This window comes from Otolemur garnettii, unplaced genomic scaffold (assembly GCF_000181295.1).
Source record: "Otolemur garnettii isolate 467f Iridium unplaced genomic scaffold, OtoGar3 scaffold00003, whole genome shotgun sequence".
Taxonomy (NCBI): domain Eukaryota; kingdom Metazoa; phylum Chordata; class Mammalia; order Primates; family Galagidae; genus Otolemur; species Otolemur garnettii.
This window is the reverse complement of record NW_003852398.1, coordinates 43,652,664-43,659,282: the sequence shown is the minus strand read 5'-3', so window position 1 is coordinate 43,659,282 and position 6,619 is coordinate 43,652,664. Positions and strand designations below refer to the sequence as shown.

General features: G+C 36.8%; 1 pseudogene; it reads left to right on the top strand.

Annotated features, from left to right (window-relative positions):
- The first annotated feature begins 1,486 nt into the window (after positions 1-1,486).
- On the top strand, positions 1,487-2,699 carry LOC100947288 (annotated as a pseudogene).
- Positions 2,700-6,619: the final 3,920 nt, after the last annotated feature.

The following is a 6,619-nucleotide window of genomic DNA, read 5'->3' as shown; positions in this document are numbered from 1 at the left end:
AAAAAAAAAAAAAAAAAAGAAAAGAAAAGAAAAGAAAGAAAGAAAGAAAAAGAAAAGAAAAGAACAAACAACCCCATTTCTTTGTAGGCAAGAGACTTGAAAAGAAACTTCTCTGAGGATGACAGATGAATGGCTGATAAATACATGAAAATGCTTATCATCTTTAGTCATCAGAGAAATGCAAATCAAAACCACTTTAAGATATCACCTAACCCCAGTAGCAGAAGTACCAAAACTGCAGATGCTGGTGTGGATGTGAAGAGAAAGTAACACTTCTACACTACTGGTAGGATTGCAAACTAATATAACCTTTTTGGAAAGACGTATGGAGAATCTTTAAGGAATTAAAAGCTGATCTTCTGTTTGATCCCACAATTCCATTACTAGGTATCTACCCAGAAGAGCAAAAATCATTTTACCACAAAGATACTTGCACTAGAATATTTTTTGCAGCCTAATTCATAATTGCCAAGTCTCAGAAGCAGCTCAAATGCCCATTAGCCCACGAATGGATTAACAAATTGTGGTATATGTATACCATAGAATACTATTCAGCCAGAAAAAGACGGAGGCTTTACATCTTTTATGTTTACCTGGATGAAGTTGGAACATATTCTTCTTAGTAAAATATCTCAAAAATGGGGAAAAGTACAATGTACTCAATACTATTATGAAAGTATTATATAAACACACACAAACAGGAATAATAAAACATAAATATAGTCTAGTAAGCTCTCCTCCAGGGAGAGGAGTGAAGGGGAGGAGAGGGGTGAGGGTGATTGATGGGAGGAGGGAGGGCATTTGGTGGGATCTCACCTAATGTGCACAATGCAAGGGTATATTTCAAAATAACTAAGAGTCAATTACAAATGTCTTACCACAAAAAATAAGTGAGGTGATGGCTATGTTAATCAGTTTGACTTAAGCATTATATATCGTATATCAAATCATCACATCGTATCCCATAGATGTATATTGTTATGACTTAATAATTAAATAAAATAATTTTTAAAAGCATATTTTGTCTTTTTAGCTGTCTTTTTGAGAGCTGTTGTATTCTATATCTTATTCTAATCTCTTACTTTCGATCTCTTTGTATCTTTGAATATAAATTTGTCTTTCATACACAGCATATAGCTGGATTATGTTGTTTTATCCATCTGTCAATCTCTGTCTTTTGACTGTAGTATTTGACTTATCTAATTTTTATAATTACCAAACAAATACATTTGCCATTTAGCTGTTTTCTATATATAATGTGCTTCCTCCCCCATCCTTTCATTATTGCCTTCTTTTGTGTTAGTTTTTTAACTAAAAAATATCATTTTAATTTAGTTGTTACTTCTTTTACCATATTTTTGAATTCTTTTATTAGTGTTTGCCCTGGGAAATGCAATCAGCATTAATATCTTACCTCAAAGCAATCTAGCTCAGACTATTACAGACTTCATTTCAATAATATAAAAACAACTTTGTTCCAAGATAATCAACACCAAGTTCTGCCTATAGTAGCAGTTATGGCTATCTAGCTAATTATCTTGGGAGAACTATTACTGATGGACAGGCTGGATCTGGCAATGGTACCTTTGAGCAAGTTGTCTGGCACTAGCAGTATTGAGCAAGGTACAACTCGATTGAAAATTAGTGGTGAGCTGACAGCTGCAGTGACAAAAACTAGGTATAGCTTTGAGCAGCAATGTGTGTGACTAGCCTTACGCCCAATTGTGTGCCCCCAGTTAGCAGTGTCGCACCTAAGCCAACTTTCTGGTCTGCCATTGCCAGAAAGTATGCCAAACCTCAACTAAAACTTAAACCCAAGGGAAACGTGTGAATTGGGCATTCTGGTATGCCACTACCTTCTATAAAATATAACATGAATGATGGAACTTGGGATGAAAAGGAGTCAGTGGTAAAGACTCCACCAACCCAACCAGTTTGTCTCCTCAAACTATAGTCCTGCAGCTTCAGCCATTAATTTAACCACCACCATTGGTACAAAGCCAACTGCCTCAACAACAGCCTCAGCCACAACAAACACAGTAGCAACAAGCACCTCAGCCACATGCCCAGCCTCACCAGCCACAGCCTCAACAGCAACAGCTATAGGATCACTGGGTAATTCCTTGCAACACAGGAATGAGCTTCAACCAGAACAATGGAGCTGGCAGTGAAAACTTCAGTTTAGGTTTTGTACTTGTGAGCAGTTCCCCTTCTAGTGTAGAAGTACATCCAGCACTGGAAAAGCCCAAGATCATAAACAACTATAATCATCAAGACTTTGATTTGAACCTAAAGAATGGATATGTGTTATAATTAAAAGTCACTCTGAGGGTGACATACATTGTTTCATTAAGTACTCTACCTTTGTATTACCTAAGCATGGTAATAAGAATTTGGATGCAGCTTACCATTCCCTAAGTGGGAAAGGCCCACTATATTTACTTTTCAGTGTGGACGGCAGTAGACATTTTTGTGGAGTGGCTAAAATGAAGTCTTGTCATGGACTATATAATGCATATGCTGATGTCTGGTCTTGGGATAAGTGGAAGGACAAATTTGAAGTTAAATCGATCTTTATTAAAGGTGTTTCCAATAATTAATTATGGCATATGAACTTAGAAAATAATCACAACAAACTAGTTACCAATTCAAGGAACATTGAAGAGGAACAGCCTCCCCTTCACAACCTCAGTCTTTGATGATTTTGCACATTATGAAAAGCATCAAGAAGAGGAGTCGTCATGTATATGGTAAGAACACAGTAATTTCTGTGTATGGAGTCTTTGTATGGCTGGTGGGGTGCATGGATGGGTATTCTGTAATACCTCTTGATATTACATTCTAAATCTAAGAACTTTATTCTGAAGGAAACAACCACTTAGTTCAGGTAACATAACTCTATAAACACCTTTGAAGGGATTTGTGTGTGCACCATGTGAATCATTTCATCTTCCCTTCCCAATGATAACCCTTACACTGAATTTGCATCTACCCATTCTTTATGCTCCTCAGGTCATCAAATAAATTCAACATTTATAATTAAATGGACTTCTTTGAATTATCCAGGGGTTCTAATCATTGATCTTGTTAATCATATTAATTTTATGAGAAAAAGCATTTAGAGTTTGAAGCAAATAAGTTTTAAATAAAGGTTTGACTGTTATATATTTTATGAGCCATAGAATAAAATTTCTTAAATAAAAAAAACCTTTGTTCCAGGCTCAGCATCCATAGCTCAGTGAGTAGGGAGCCAGCCACATACACGGGGGCTGGCAGGTTCAAGCCCAGCCTGGACCTGCTAAACAACAATGACAACCGCAACCAAAAAATAACCAGGCATTGTGGTGGATGCTTATAGTCCCAGCTACTTGGAAGGCTGAGGGAAGAGAATTGCTTAAGCCCAAGAGTTTGAGGTTGCTGTGAGCTGTAACACCATTATGTACTGAGGGTGACATAATGAGATTCTGTCTCAAAAAAAAAAAACCTTTGTCCCAATATAGCTCCATTCCTTCTCCTCTCCTTTTACTTTATTGTCCCAGTATAGCTCCTCTCCTTCTCCTCTCCTTTTCCTATTATTGTCATCCAGATTACATCTTTATGTATTATAAGCCATAAACAGTTATATAATTATTGCTTTATGCAGTTGTCTTTTAAGTAGCATAGAAGAGTTACAAATAAATGTATGTGTATGTTTGTATGTGTGTATATATGTGTGTATATACATATATATACTATCTTTTATATTTACCTACATAGTTACCTTTACCAGTGCTCTTTATTTTTTGTGTGAATTCAAGTTACTATTTAATGTCCTGTCATTTCAACTGAAAGAACTCCCTTTAATAGTTCTCATAGTACAGATCTATTAGTGAAGAATGCTCTGTTTTTGTTTATCTAGGAATATTTCATTTTCACCCTAATTTCTGAAGAACAGCTTTGCTGGATACAGAATACCTGACATTCTTTTTCTCTAAGCACTTTGAATGCATTATCCCACTGCCTTCTGGCATCCATGGTTTCTAAATGGAAGCCACCTGTTAACCTGATTGAAGATCCCTGGTTGCCTTCTGTTTCTGTGTTCAAGATTCTCTCTTGATCTCTGGCTTTCAACAGTTTGACTATGATGTGTCTGTTTAGTTTTATTCTACTTAGAGTTTATTGAGCTTCTTAGATATGCATATCAGTGTTTTTCATCAGATTTGTAAAGTTTCTTGCCATTATATCATCAAATATTCCTTTTGCCCTTTTCTTTCTCTCTTCTTATAGGGCTGCCCTTATGCACGTGGTGGTATTCTGGATGGTTTTCCACAAGGCTGTAAGGCTCTGTTTATTTTTCTTCATTATTTTTTCTTTCTGTTCCTCACACTAGGTGATTTTAGTTGACCTGTCTTAAAGTTCACTGATCTTTTCTTCTGTCAGTTAAAATCTGATGATGAGCCCCTTTGGAGAATTTTATATTTCAGTTGTACTTTTCAACTCCAGTATTGCCATTCGGTTTTTTAAATAATTTCTATCTCTTATTGATATTCTCTATTTAGTAAGAAATCATTCTCATACTTTAATTCTTTGGACATACTATCTTCAATTCTTTGAAAATGTTTATATTTTCATAGAGCTGTTTTATATTTTATAAAAAGCTGGGTTAGGCTTGCACAGTGGTTATGGTGCCACCCACATACACTAAGGATTGTGAGTTCCAATTTGGCCGGGGCCAGCTAAACAACTGAACAAAAAAAATAGCCAGGCATTGTGGTGGGCGCCTATAGTCCCAGCTACTTGGGAGGCAGAAACAAGAGAATCACTTAAGCCCAAGAGTTTGAGGTTGCTGTAAGCTGTGATGCCACAGCACTCTACCAAGGGTGACATAGTGAGATTTTGTCTCAAAAAAAAAAAAAAAGCTGGTTTAATGTTTTTGCTTAGTAAGTTCAATTTCTGGGCATCCAGACTGTTTTCTGCCTATATAAGAGCTATGCTTTCCTGTTTCTTTGCATCTTTGGTTGACAATTGGTCATTTTAAATAATACAATATGGAAACTCTGATAATAAGATTTGCCATTATCCTGCTACTTGTAATTTATTGTTGCTATTTGGTGGTGGTTTTACTGAAGATGATGATGTTTGTTTGTTTAACAATTTTGTTGGACTAAATCTATAAAGTATTTTTTTGTCTTCTGTGTCAACTTAAGTCTCTGCTCAAGTTAGCTCAGTGGTCACTTAATGATTGGACAGAGATTTCTTAGATACCTTGAACCCCTAACTTTCCCAGTCTTTGTAGGGGGATTATATATTGGAATATGCCTTCAATACTCTGACAAGTACTCAAAGGGAATACTGGTCAAAAACAACCTAATTCAGTTTTGTTGAAAGAGGAACTCCTCAGGACCTGATAACCTCATTCTTCTTTTCCATCTCCATCTCTCTGTACTATACTCTGGCTGACACTTCACACAAATTTCCAAGTCACTCACTCTGTCTTTAGCCATGCATAATCTTCTGTGTACCACCCAGAGACCAATTAGAAAAACAAAAACTGCACGATGAAATTAAAGAGAAAAAAAATAGAAACCAGACCATGAAATCAAAGAAAATTCACTATAGGAGATTAAAAGGCAGAAAGGGAACAGTGAGGTAAAGACAGAGATCTAACTTCTCAAAGCAGTTCCCACTCCTACAACTAGAGGAAAAAAGAAAAGAGGTATAATCCTTAAATCTAGGCCTTAGCCAGGAGTTCCTAATCTTTTTTTTCCTCTGCCATACCTTGGAAGAATAAGAGTTGTCTTGAGCCATACATTAAATACATAAACACTAATGAAAGCTGATTAGCAAAAAAAAAAAAAAAAAAAAAAAAAGTCTGCATCCCTTTTGTGATATCTAACACCACAGATAAGCAAAACAAATCCTTGCAAAATCAGCACACAGTCTATGGGCTTCCAGTTGGACAGCCCCAATTTAACCTAGGGGCCCTAGAGAGCTAGAGTTCTAGACCCTAAATCTCTAAGATGTTTCTGGAGCTGGAAAAGGAGGAACAGAGTGTTCTGGACTCAAACCTCTGGGAAAAGAGCCCTGACTCACTGTTATTGCTATCTATAAATGGATACAATAAAGCTCCTTCTGAAAGATAGGGGCAAAACTAGAAACTGAGAACAACTACCACTACTAGAGTCCAGAACTGCTGCTGGAGTGACACTGACAGGAACTGTATGCAAAACAGGAAAGAGCAGGTCATTTCTTTCTCCTACTGCATTTCAGCCTGCTCTCTAGTGCCCCCAGTTGGCAGAATTGGGTAGGAATCTGGTTGATAAGGGAGACACATAGTTTGCCAGGTTCTTATTCCAATAGCACAAATCAGATTGTAGAAGAGTAAGCCTGGTTCCAAGAGACAATAGCTTAGTAACCAGTATGTATTATTTAGCCCATCCAGTGCATTTTTGATTTAGAGAACTGTTTTTTACTTTTACAAAATACATTTAGTTCTTGTTCAAAACTGTATGGCTAGCTCAGCACCCGTAGCACAGTGATTATGGCGCCAGCCACATGCACCCAGGCTAGTGGGTTTGAACCTGGCCCAGGCCAGCTAAACAAAAATGACAACTGCAATAAAAAATAGCCATGAGCTGTT